The 13,101-nt window shown below is 45.6% G+C and overlaps 1 long non-coding RNA gene across 2 annotated transcripts in view; it reads right to left on the bottom strand.

Annotated features, from left to right (window-relative positions):
- LOC137538151 (uncharacterized) overlaps positions 1 to 13,101 on the bottom strand; it is a 72,627-nt gene that overhangs the window by 37,825 nt on the left and 21,701 nt on the right. For both annotated transcript variants that reach the window (XR_011024692.1, XR_011024693.1), the window contains exons 2-3: positions 3,702 to 3,864; positions 1,485 to 1,590 (exon numbers count right to left, since the gene is read on the bottom strand). This is a non-coding gene — a long non-coding RNA (uncharacterized lncRNA). The remainder of the gene's footprint in view (positions 1 to 1,484; positions 1,591 to 3,701; positions 3,865 to 13,101) is intronic.

Genomic DNA, 13,101 nt, shown 5'->3' with positions numbered 1-13,101 from the left:
CCAAATTAGGTTACCACCACCATGTTTGACAGTGGGGATACACCAAATGAAGAAAACATCATTGTGACCAAACAATTCAGTTTTTGTTTCATCTGAATATAACACAGAAGACCAGAAGTCTTCTTCTTTGTCCAGATGAGCATTTGCAAAGGCCAAGTGAGCTTTTGTGTGCCTTATCTGCAGAAGTGGCGTCCTCCTAGATCTGCATCCATGGAACCCAGAAGTGTGCAGTGTCCGTTGGATTGTCTGCCTTGAGACATTTCCACCAGCACAGCCCAGATTCACCAGGATGGCCTTGGTGATGATGCTTGCATTCATTTTCACCTCTCTCACTATCCTCCTGGCCAGCACAGGTGTTTGGCTTCCGACCACATCCTCTGATATTTTTCACAGTGCGAAACATATTGTATTTCTCAATAATACTTTGCACTGTAGCCACTGGAACTTAAAAACACTTAGACATGGGTTTGTAGCCCTTTCCTGACTTGTGAGCAGCCACAATGTGCAGCCGCAGGTCCTCACTGAGCTCCTTTGTCTTAGCCATGACTGTCCACAACCCAACTGCAGAGAGCTGCTGTTTTTCACCTGTTGAGTTGATTAAAACAGCTGTTCCCAATTAATCAGGATAATAAGGATGCTTTAGAACACCTTGGACTATTTGGAATGGTATAGAACTTTGGAGTTTCCCCCAGACTGTGACAGTTTGGGAAGTGTATGAATCATTTTGGACTGGACACTTTTTGCTCAAATGTAAATAAGAACTGAGAAATGTTATTTTTCTACAATTATGCCTCTTGTACATCGTCTTATTATCTTTTAGGAGACACCTATGTCATTTTCCGTCAAACAAAAATACTTGCTGGTTGAATAAAAGTAACTTTAAGTCAAAATTTGCCAGGGGTATGAATAATTATGGGCAGCATTGTACATAAGGATATTGCACAAGGCAGATTTTGGCATGGAGTTTTATGGGGTACCATACCTTTTTAATTGTTTTAACCTTGTTGAAACATCACGAGTGTTTATTGTCTAAATTTTGACTGATCATATGAAAAAAAGATTGCATGTAAATATTTTTCCAAATGAAATCGAGTGGTGCTGTGTCTGGGATCTCTTTCCTCTCTGATTTATTAAGATATAGGAAGTGAGAGTAAATCATCCTGATGGGACAATGTGATGATTCCTGGTGGTTGAGACACCAACTGCCAAGGCTCTGCAATGAGAGAGACCAGGAGCCCAATGGTGCAGCATCGTTAGGTAAAATTGGTATGAGTAGGATAGTAAGATATACTCACAGGGTGGGTTGCACTCCTGCAACCACGATGCGCTTGGCAGGTGCTGGTCGGTCGCTCTCCTTAGGTATTTGGACACAAGGTGTACCATATACTACCCCGAAGGGTTGGACTACAACTAAGAAAACTTGTTGGAGGCACCCAGAATATAATTATCTTAGATCATAAAGTGTAGGAGTAATTCCGTCTTACCTCCATAAACGGACAAACCGTATAAGTGAAAGTTTTTAATGATGCACAAATAAGACAACTCGTTTCACAGGTACTGGCCCGCTTCCTCAAGTCAATAACAAATTGCCTACAACAGAAACATATAAAAAATATGTTCTAAGAGCACACTAAAATATGACTTAGGTAACATTGTCCTTATGCGGTTCATACCATAACATATAAAATACTGGTAATAATACATACTGGTAATATATATTATATCACTCAGAAAGAACATATAGTTTTCAAAAGCAACCATGGTACATCAACAGCAATTGTATTCCATAGTAGCTGCCATATTAGTCCATAGTCCATAAGAATGCAGTTTAGCCATTCTCTGTGTGGCAATATATATTCCATATACAGTATACTATATCATTTTACAATAAACAAAAAGATATAAACACAAATACATTGCAAGCAATGTAGTAAAATACATGTATTCATTTAAAAAAAACACATTTATGAATATATTTGAACAGAAAAAAACTGGTAATGGTTAGTATACTAGACAGAGTACTGTACAGACACGTTGCTGGTAGTGTCAGGAATGTGGGGGTGGCCACTGTGGTATGTATATCCAGTGAAAAGGAGTTTAGGATATGAGTGGAACCTGTGAAGGTAAGTGGGGTCTCAGGGTGCAGCGGGTGTGATGATTGTGAGGATGTGAGAAAACAAACCCCAATACTGGGCTAGATGTTATATCAGACAGGGAAACAGCTTGGAGTGATTAATGTCCAATGAGATAATAGATAGGGAGTGTGTGTCTGTGGTAGTCATACACTGGTCGATTTGCCATCAGATTCGACCAACTGACAGATCCCTATCTGATCGAATCTGATCAGAGAGGGATCGTATGGCTACCTTTACTGCAAACAGATTGTGAACCGATTTCAGCCTGAAACCGATCACAATCTGTTGTGGTGGTGGTGCTGCCGCCGCTCCCCCTGCCCGCATACATTACCTGCTCCGCCGGTGCGACTCCAGTCCCCAGGTCACCGCTGCTCCGTCTCTGCTCTGGTCTCCGGCCCCGGCATGCTTTACTTCTTCCTGCCCGGCAGGAAGTTTAAACAGTAGAGCGCCCTCTACTGTTTAAACTTCCTGCCGGGCAGGAGGAACTGAAGCATGCCAGAGACCAGCGCAGACACGGAGCAGCGGTGACCGGGGGTAGTCGTGCCGGCGGAGCAGATAATGTATGCGGCTCTATTGCGTCGGTCGTCGGGTACTCGAACGCCGCTAGCGACGCGCTCCCTACCCGCGGGCGATCGACGCTAATTTTCCGCACGGAGCGATCGACGGGATCGGACAAAAAGGATCGAAATTCGGCGTGTAGCGCGAATGATTGGCAGCAGATTCGATCCTAGTGATCGAATCTGCTGTCGAAACGGTGGCAAATCGGGCCAGTGTATGGCCAGCTTAAAAAACAATAAAGGCCACAACAAGTTCCTATTCTTCCCACACCATCCAATACTACAATATCTTTTTCCACCCAGAGGAAGCCTGTAATACCACCTGTTGTGTTCAGTAGTCATGGAAGCAGGGTAACTAAAACTAGGTTTATTTACAGGCTTAAGCAGCTCTCTACATGAAGCAGGTGTTTTTTTCCGTATCTCCAGCCAGACAGAAGATAAGTACCAACAATCCACAACAGTCTAGATAACCTTATGCCTCAAACATGCATAACAGGGCCATCTACAAGCCAGAGGTATGACCTCCACATCGCCGACCAACCAGGGTGACATTCTGACAAAAATGATTGGCTGTATTGTAACTGCTTTTAGGAAAGAAGCATTTCAGCACCTTCTCTGGTCCAGAAAGCGTTACAATATTGATTTTCTGTCCATCATTGAAAAGATGAAAAACATAAGAAGGTATTTCGACAGGGAAAATAATTACTGCATCTTCATGACATCTTAATGACCAGAATGAACTTCCATAATGATATAAACGCTTTTCCAATCGCAGCTAATACCGTCTCTATGTCCGTAATTCAGCCGCAAAGATCTCTTGAAGGCATTAGCTGATGGGAGATGAGCGACTGTGGCTTCATCTCACAGGTGATATTAATGTTCCTGCTGGTTGCTTTAACTCTATTTGCCGTATCAATTTCCTCTTCAATTGAATCATAACCGTACAGCGTTCAGAGATCTTCTGTCATGCTATTACTGGTTTAATATTCTTCCTCTAATCTTTACTTACATTTTAATGTGCCATGTGACCAGAGAGAGTTTCACCTTTGGCGAGTGTCAGATTTATGAGGATTCAATTCTCGCTGCTCCGTTTTGACCTCTAGTGGCCAAGATAATAATTGCTTCCAGATCGCAGGCGTTTTTGTCCGACTCATCATGGAGGAGGGAAACTTCTGAAAAAAAATGATTGGTAATCGTCATGTTATGAAGCTGGAATTGAAAAAGGTTCACGTGAGAAACTGAGGCCACTTCTTAGACTTTAAGAAGATGTAGCGGGTTTAGTCTGGATGGAAATTATTACTAAAACTGAAGCGAGAAAAAAAATCAGATACTTACCTATGGAGAGGAAGGACTCTGCATCCTATAGAGCCTTTCCTGATGCCTGGTCTCGTTCCAGCGCTGTCCCCCATTTTTAATTTGACCCATGGGGGGTTGGGGGGGGGGAATCATAAGGCTTCGGAAACACTCATCCCAGAGGACACCTGGAGACGGGCGGCTCCGTACTGTGCATTCCTGAGCGCCCACTCTTGCGCTCTCACCCATGCGTAGTACGAAGCCGCCCATCTTCGGGAGCACTCAGGGAAACAAGTGTGCCCAAACCCTTTCAATTTAAAAGGGACAGCTCTGGAACAAGAACACCTAGAGGGGACTTGGACGGGGACCTCTATAGGATCCAGAGCCTTCCCTCTCCATAGGTAAGTATCTGACTTTTTCTTTTCCTTGCTACACATTTGCTTTAAAGGGAAGGTTCAAGCAAAATAAAAAAATGAGTTTCACTTACCTGGGGCTTCTACAAGCCCCATGCAGCCATCCTGTGCCCTCGTAGTCACTAACTACTGCTCCAGTCCCCCGCTAGCAGCTTGCCGACCTCGGAGGTCGGCGGGACACATTGCATACATTTTTACGCATTCCCGCTAGTGCAGGAACATTAACACATACATTTTTACGCGTTACTGGTCCAATGCGTAAATTTTTACGCATTGGACCAGTCATGCGTAAAAATGTATGGGTTAATGTTCCTGCACTAGCGGGAATGCGTAAAAATGTATGCAATGCGTCCCGCCGACCTCCGAGGTCAGCAAGCTGCTAGCGGGGGACTGGAGCAGCAGTGAGTGACTAGGAGGGCACAGGATGGCTGCATGGGGCTAGTAGAAGCTCCAGGTAAGTGAAACTCATTTTTTTATTTTGCTTGGACATTCCCTTTAAATGGGAATCCTGTTTTCATTATAAAAGTACTGCAGAAGTTGTCAGTGCTACATAAATATAATGAGGCGCTCATACCTGACTGCCCTTGCTATTTGGCACATTGTTTGACTGACCTGAGGAAGCAGTTGTGGGCAGTGTTGCTCAGATACCCCCGATCACGAATTAGAGTAAATCCGGCCACGGTAGTATCGAAATCCGGATACGCCGTGATCGTGATCCGGATTTGAAACGGAATTCCGAATTCGTCTCAGATTCTAGTCGTGATTGCATGTAGAATCCGTGATCATGGCCTTGATCACAGATTTGACTTTAATGTTAATAGCAAAAGCCCCCATACATGCAACAATCACCAACATTGCATGGATTATAAAGGTCAGAAATGGCTACAACGTAAAAAAAAAATTCAAAAAGAACTTTGCTTTTGAGGATATCGATTTTAAAGTTTCAAATGGAAAAAGTATTGTGATTAGAAACCCGCCAAAACCCACTGACTTTAGCAGTTAATAGCAAAGCCCCCTTCCATGCTAGAAACACCAAATTTGCCAGATATGTTAAAGTGGATCCGAGATAAACTTTTACTCATTGAATCATTTCATATAGTTTATAGGGCATTCCGACCTCAAGCCAAATACTTTTTTTGTTTTGTTTTAATACTCTAATTTTCTATAAATTAAACAAGCCTCGCCCACAGCTTTTCAGAGAGCCTTGGCACTCAGTCTTAGGTAGCAGGGGCTTATGGGAGCTCAGTCTGGGCACAAGGAGAAGGTTACTAGCCATTGATTTTAGAGGCAGGGGGAGGAGGGGGGAGAAGGAGAGGGGACTGAATTCACACACAGTCAAGCTGATGGCATCTCCAGCTCTCAGGCCAGTGACAATGTGACAAACAGAACATGGCTGCCCTCGTTGTATCACAGCAATAAATATTCATAAACTTTTAAAGCTGTATGCAGCTAGATTTTAACTTTAGATAAGATATATAGACAAGTTATTTGTTATAGTTACTTTTCATCTCAGATCCATTTTAAGAACAGTGGGAACAAGAGGGAAGTTTTTTTCTCAAAAAGACCTTATAGTTTTTGAGAAAATAGATTTTAAAGTTTCAAAGGAAGCTTCAAAGGAAAAAAAAGTATACATGTAAATGCGGCAAATACATTAAAGTGGATCCAAGATTAACTTTTACACATTGCATAATTGTGTTCCTTTCTGTGAGGAAACGCGGAAAAGCCGCCGCTAGTACTCAAAGTAAGGCGGCTGATTCCGCGTTCAACATGGCAGCTAGCGCGCAGTCGGAGCGGCGGATTCCGTGTCCGACGCGGCAGGTAGCACGCATAGGCCTACTCTTGTCAGTAATGCTGAATGCGGAGAAAACGCCACACGCACGGACACACAGCAGGAACATTGCAACACATGTCTGGTGTGGCTGGGACTAATAGTCCACACTGGTTCAGGAGGACGCGCGTGCGCGCAGAGAGGCAGGGCCTTTATGACAGTCAGAAGGGAGTCAGCTGACCAAGGCGGTCAGCTGACAATTTCAGCAACTTCCATTGGTCCAGCACTTAGGGGAGGCGCTAGAGAGCGCTGGTGTATATATACTGGGTGCTGGTCATTTCTCTGGTGTCTGGCGTTGCGATCACTACGTGGTAGCACTCAGACCTTGTCAGTATCTGTGTTTATTAGACAGTTTCGTAGGTGTTGATGATCACGGAGCTCACACCTTAGCCTAGGAATTGTATTATTATCTGTGTTATTATCTAGACCAGTTTCCAAGGTGTTGATGGCCAAGGAACTCACACCTTAGTCTAGGAATTCTGTACCATCTGTATCATTATTATTGTCTAGTCTAGTTCCAGGAGTGTTGAGAATCTAGGAGCTCACACTCAAGTCTAGGTATTGTTGATTTTCTGTTATGACCTTCTGCTTTCCTGACCATTCTTCTGATTTCTGATTCTGTACCTTAGTCATTCTGATACTCTGTTGCCAAACTCTGCTGGTCTTAGGATTCTGTCCCTGTATACTGTCTCTGTACTTTATCTGTCCGTGTGTTAAAGACCTGGCCTGTCCGACCTCGAGAACTCTCTCTCCTGTTAAGAGATAGTTCGCAGATCTGTCAGTGACACTTCCTCATTGGTGTCACTCACGTTCTGTCCTTCCCACTCTCAGCCTAGCTCCGTCCCTTGGGGAGCTTCAGACCTGTGGAAGAAACCTGATCTCAAGCAATATCTCCCACTGCTTAACACCCTTCTCTTGGGTGCTCTCCTCAAAGTATTACTGTTGCACCAAAACACTCTTATCACTCAGGTGTCCAGAGGTTAGAGATATATCTGATTATCGGTGATACTGCAGATCATCAATAATCGGGTATATATCTGTATTCTCGGTGATACTGCAGATCACCGGTAATCAGACCCTCTCTGTGTTACACCAATCGTTACACTTTCCTATTGTTTATAGGGCATTCCTCAAGCCAAATACTTTTTTGTTTTTGTTTTAATACTCTAATTCCCTATAGACTAAACAAGCCATGCCCACAGGTTTTCAGAGAGCCAAGGCACTTTCAGACAGTAGCAAGGGCTCATGGGAGCCCAGCCTGGGCAGGAGGAGGGGGAAGTATTACTAGCCAGAGATTTCAGAGGCAGAGGGGAGGAGGGAGGAGGAGGGGGGATTAGGTTTTTTTGCTCAAGATGCAGATAAGCCTGCCTCTGTGTAATGTTTACAAACAACATGGCTACTGTCATTGTATCACAGGAAGAAATAATCATATTCCACTGAAGCTGTTTGCAGCTAGATTTGCTGTGTAAATGATCTAAACTTTAGATAAGATATATAGACAAGTTACTTGTTATACTTAGTTTTTCATCTCGGATCCGCTTTAACTGTCATATACCGCATTTAAATGTATACTTTTTTCCCTTTAAAACTTTAAAATCTATTTTCTCAAAAACTATAAGGTCTTTTTTAAATATTGACAAAATATGTTAGGGTAGATAGAGGAGAGAGTACACTCCAAATGACCAACATGATTAAGTATATTATAAAAATACAAATTTTTATTAGAAACCGTAATAAAATAATTTTTTCATAAAAGTGTGCACCCACGAAATGGTCGGCCGACCCTACACCCTCATCCATCCAACCACATACACATACAGCCAAAAAAGTTCAGTTGCAGTGATCACTGAGTGGGTTATGCCCAGATATCCATAGAACATCTGCCTTATGTTTAGTTGTAGCTTCTCATTTGGATGGAAACATGATCAAGCTTGTTAGTATCAGTTAGTATCAGCCAAGCACATCACGCAAAGACAGCAGCGCCTCATTGCGAAATGCAGGAGCCAGTTCAAAAGTCATAAACTATGGAAACAACACAAATGGCGTACAGTGTATCAAACACATTGATTGCCAGCTCATTCCGTATACTCTACCAGCTCCATGAAGTTTGCAAGATGGTGAATGTCCCATGAAGACATAGTGCAGTTCATCTGCCAGGCAAGATGGAATTAGGCATTTTGCATTTGTAATCCCCAGGCAGCATCTAGGTCTCGCGGAAACACTCACGGAGACACACAGAGTTCCGTCCTAGCAAGGTCGCGGAGCAGAGCAAAGAGGCAATGCAGGGCAGACCCAATGAACAGCAGTCCGGCAGTCAGGCAGGTGAATGGAGAGTAGTGGAGGGTAGGCACGCTCCACGTGGGTCACACCCGCACGCCGTGTGTACCCGACATGTTTCGCCGGCTCACTTCCGGCTTTCTCGAGGGGGCGTGTCAGCAAGCTCACGTCACCATGCACACACTTCCTATATATGCTAAACTCCGGCCAGTCATCAGCAACGCTCACCACCTCCTCCCTCCACATCACTGGAACGCAAGCTGTAACCAGGGACGGGAGGGGAGGGCAGAAGAGCAAAAATGGCCGCATCATGTTCAGAAACTATCTTTAGCTAAATATATTGTGGATATATGGCCAGCAAATCAAAAACCAAAATCAAAAGAAATATGAAAACTTCATATATAGAGGAAGGCTAAGGGCAAATAAAGTCCCTGCCTCCTCAAATGGGTAAACAATCCCAGGTCTTAGTTATATCGAAAATTAGAAAGGCCACATGATGTGTAGCCGGACTATAACGCCAAGCAAGGACCATGACTCATGGTCCCACAGGCCAAAAGGCGCATGTCACAAGGCAACACCCCAACAGTAGGTGTGCCAGAGGATACATGACACCAGAAAAGCGAGCAGTCTAAAGTGGCAAGAAGGGGGCATAACTCTGGGAGTCATTAAGACCCGGGGGGATAGTGGCTTTTAATTCATAAATCCAGCGTGCCTCACGTTGGAGGGCTAGCCTATCAAAATTTCCACCTCGAATGTTAGTATGAATACGGTCCAACCCAATGACTCTCAAGCCATTGTAGTTCCCCCCATGGACGTTTTTAAAGTGGCGGGCCACCGGTGACGGAACCTCTGGATCCTTGCTCTTTATTTTAGTTATATGTTCATTAATACGTCTTCTCAATTCCTTTTGGTCTTGCCCACGAAGAAAGCTCCACACGGGCAGACCAAGAGATAAATCACCAGAATGGTGTTGCAGTTAACGAAGTGAGCAAGGGTCCAGGTCCTACCGTTCGGTAGCTCAACCACCCGTCCCACCTGCATAAACCGGCAGATTGTGCAGCCGCCACATCTGTAGGTCCCAGTGACCTTACAGTGTTTGGGGGTACCACCCGTACCTGGGAAATGACTATTGACCAGTAGATCTCTTAACGACGGGGCTCTCCTAAAGGAGACATTCGGAGACTCAGGGACAATGGCACTCAATTTAGGATCATTACGTAAAATGTACCAATGACGTCTAAGGACATCAATGATCAGACCATGCTGGACACAAAATCTTGTACAGAAACGCACATCATTCTGTGCACGTGCGGGGTGATGTTGTACCCCTATTAAGGCCTCACGATCAGTATGCATCGCACGCTGATATGCACGTCTAAGGTGGACATCCCGGTAGCCCCTCTCTCTAAACCTATTACGCAAATCTCTGGCCTCCTTTTCAAAGGTGGCCATCTCTGAGCAGTTTCTACGCATCCTCAGGTACTGACCAGTGGGAATCCCCCTGACAGTATGTGAGGGATGGAAGCTATCCGCTCTCAATAATGAATTGGTGGCCGTATCTTTTCTGTAAAGGGTAGTAGAAATATAGCCATCAAGGCTTAAGGAAATTTTTAGGTCGAGAAACGGGACCACCGCGTCATCCACCTGAAACGTAAATCGCAAATTGCGTTCATTTGTGTTCAAGCGAGCTACAAAATCTGTGAGCAATTTACGCCCACCAGTCCAGAACAGCAAGATGTCGTCGATGTACCTGTGCCACGCCACAATGTGGCACAGGTACATCGACATAGACTCATCAGAAAAAATCTCCCGTTCCCACTCCCCCAGGTACAGGTTCGCATACGACGGGGCACATGTGGTACCCATCGCTGCGCCCTGCACCTGGAGGTAGTGGGTTTCCTCAAAGACAAAAATGTTATTACAAAGTAAAAATTCCAGCAAAGATAACAAAAATCCATTATGGGCTGCATGCCTGATACTCAGTTCACCCAGAAACGTGCCCACAGCCATTACCCCCCTGTCATGGGGGATACTTAAATAAAGGGCCTCCACATCGAGGGCCACCAGACTTGTGCCAGTCGGGACCTGTAAGCCATTCAAAATTTGCAATAGATGCAACGTATCCCTAACATATGAAGGTAAGCTCTGCACATGCGGCTGTAGGTGCTTATCTAAATAGATGCTAATTTTCTCCGTGAGAGATCCCCTCCCCGAAACAATCGGGCGCCCAGGGGGCTTATCCAAACATTTGTGCACCTTCGGTAAGGAATAAAACGTAGGTGTGATGGGATTTACTACCTTAAGAAATTGACTCGTCTCTTCGTTGATTATATTGCGAGAAACCGCATCATCAATTATGGCTGCCAGGTCGGCCCGGCATCTGGTGGCCCTCGACATGGATACCCTCCTATAACACTGCTGGTTCCCCAGCAGGTCCATACACATATCTCGGTAATCTGTGCTGGTCATGATGACTATATTGCCCCTCTTATCGGAGGGTTTTATCACCCATTCCTTCTGTTCTCTCAATAAATTCAGTGCCAGCGTCTCCTGTTCATCCAAGTTGGTATCGTGGGAATTATCTAGCTTAATCTGTGAGAGCTCATCCTCTACCACCTTCATAAATGTTTTTAGGCTAGGATTAAGTGAAAAGGGAGGGAATTTGACCGACCTATTCCTCAAACCAACGTCACGGAGATGTGGTTGATATGTGGGGGGGGGGCATGTATTGTCCCCCCCACCAACCCCACATCCGGTATCTCATAACTACCTGGATTAGACTCCAAATCTTCCAAAATCTTGAGGGCTCTAAGATCCTCCTCCGTCCAGAGCTCACCCGGGGAAAAGATCTCCCGATCTCTACTTTTATCACCAAATAATGATTGTAATAGAATTTTTCTGCCGAAGATCTGAAAATCAGTAATAACCTCAAATCTGGCCATATTGTGGGTCGGACAAAATCCGAGCCCCCTAGACAGAAGTGTTGCCACAGAATCGGGCAACCGTGTGTTAGTCAAATTAATTACCTGAAGTTGGTTCATCTCTCCGGCTGAAACAGTATCAATCTTGGTGTCCTTGTTTATATCCCCAGGCGGCTCTGTCCTAAAAAAGGAATGGCAGAGGAGGATGCAGACCCCCCATGTCCATGACCCGCCCCTCGAATGTTCCCCGAGCCCGTTGACTCTTCCTCCTCTGGTGAAGTACATGATTGACTATGTTCTTTCCTCACTCTCTGTTTGTTCTCCTTCTTTTTCTCTTTTCTCTCTTTAGATCTAGACCGCGTGTAATACCGGTCTATGCTGGTTCTAGTGGAATCTGAACTTTGTGATCCTGCCCTGCTCACTCCGCTAACAGAGGAATCAGATTCATCGGTCGCGGGCACACGGACTGGGTCTTTTTTACCCTGTGGTCTTGGTCTACCGGGTACCGGCCGTTTTATCCCCCATCTATAAGCTGTGCCAATTTTATATGCTGTCTTATCCCTCTGTACCTTTTGGTCTCGAGCAACCACTAAATCTTTATTGAACTTACTTATATGGCTTTCCAATTCAGCGTTACTTTTCTTATATAGAGGGTCTGTATTCAAGTCTTTCAAAGACTCCGTGACACGCACAATTTCACTCTCTACTGAATCTAGGTCAATGCCGTCTAGCTCATTCATGAGCGTAAGCAGTGGCGTAGCTACAAACCTCTGGGCCCCGATGCGGAATCTGGATGTGGGCCCCCCCCCCCCCCACGGCAACAACAGCCCCCCCTCCCCCGGCAACACCCGACGCACACACATATCCGAATCCCTATAGCCAGCTATAGGTCCCCCCAGTATAGGTAGCCAGGCATAGGTACGCCAGTATAGTTGCCCCCGGTATAGGTTAGCCAGGTAGGTGCCTCCAGCATAGGTAGCCAGTATAGTTGCCCCCAGTATAGGTTAGATAGGCAGGCGCCGCCAGTACAGGTTAGCTAGGTGGGTGCCTCTAATATAGGTAGCCAGAATAGTTGCCCCCAGCATAGGTTAGATAGGTAGGTGCCCCCAGTATAGGTTAGTTAGGTAGGTGCCTCCAATATAGGTAGCCAGTATAGTTGCCACCTGTATAGGCTAGCTAGGTGCCCCTGCCCCGAATACAGGTTAGACAATTAAGTGCCCCCAGGTTAGATAGGTAGGTGCCCCCCAGTATAGGTTAGATTAGGTAGCTGCCCCCCAGTATAGGTTAGATGAGGTAGGTGCCCCCCAGGATAGGTTAGGTAGCTGCCCCCCAGGATAGATTAGGTAGCTTTCCCCCAGGATAGGTTAGAGTAGGTAGCTGCCCCCCCGGATAGGTTAGGTAGGTAGCTGGCCCCCCAGGATAGGTTAGGTAGGTAGCTGGCCCCCCAGGATAGGTTAGGTAGGTAGCTGGCCCCCCAGGATAGGTTAAGTAGGTAGCTGCCCCCCCAGGATAGGTTAGGTAGCTGCCCCCCCAGGATAGGTTAGGTAGCTGCCCCCCCAGGATAGCTTAGGTAGGTAGCTGCCCCCCAGGATAGGTTAGGTAGGTAGCTGGCCCCCCAGGATAGGTTAGGTAGGTAGCTGGCCCACCAGGATAGGTTAGGTAGGTAGCTGGCCCCCC

The sequence above is a fragment of the Hyperolius riggenbachi genome, chromosome 11 (assembly GCF_040937935.1).
Source record: "Hyperolius riggenbachi isolate aHypRig1 chromosome 11, aHypRig1.pri, whole genome shotgun sequence".
Taxonomy (NCBI): domain Eukaryota; kingdom Metazoa; phylum Chordata; class Amphibia; order Anura; family Hyperoliidae; genus Hyperolius; species Hyperolius riggenbachi.
This window is presented reverse-complemented; position numbering and strand designations above follow the sequence as displayed.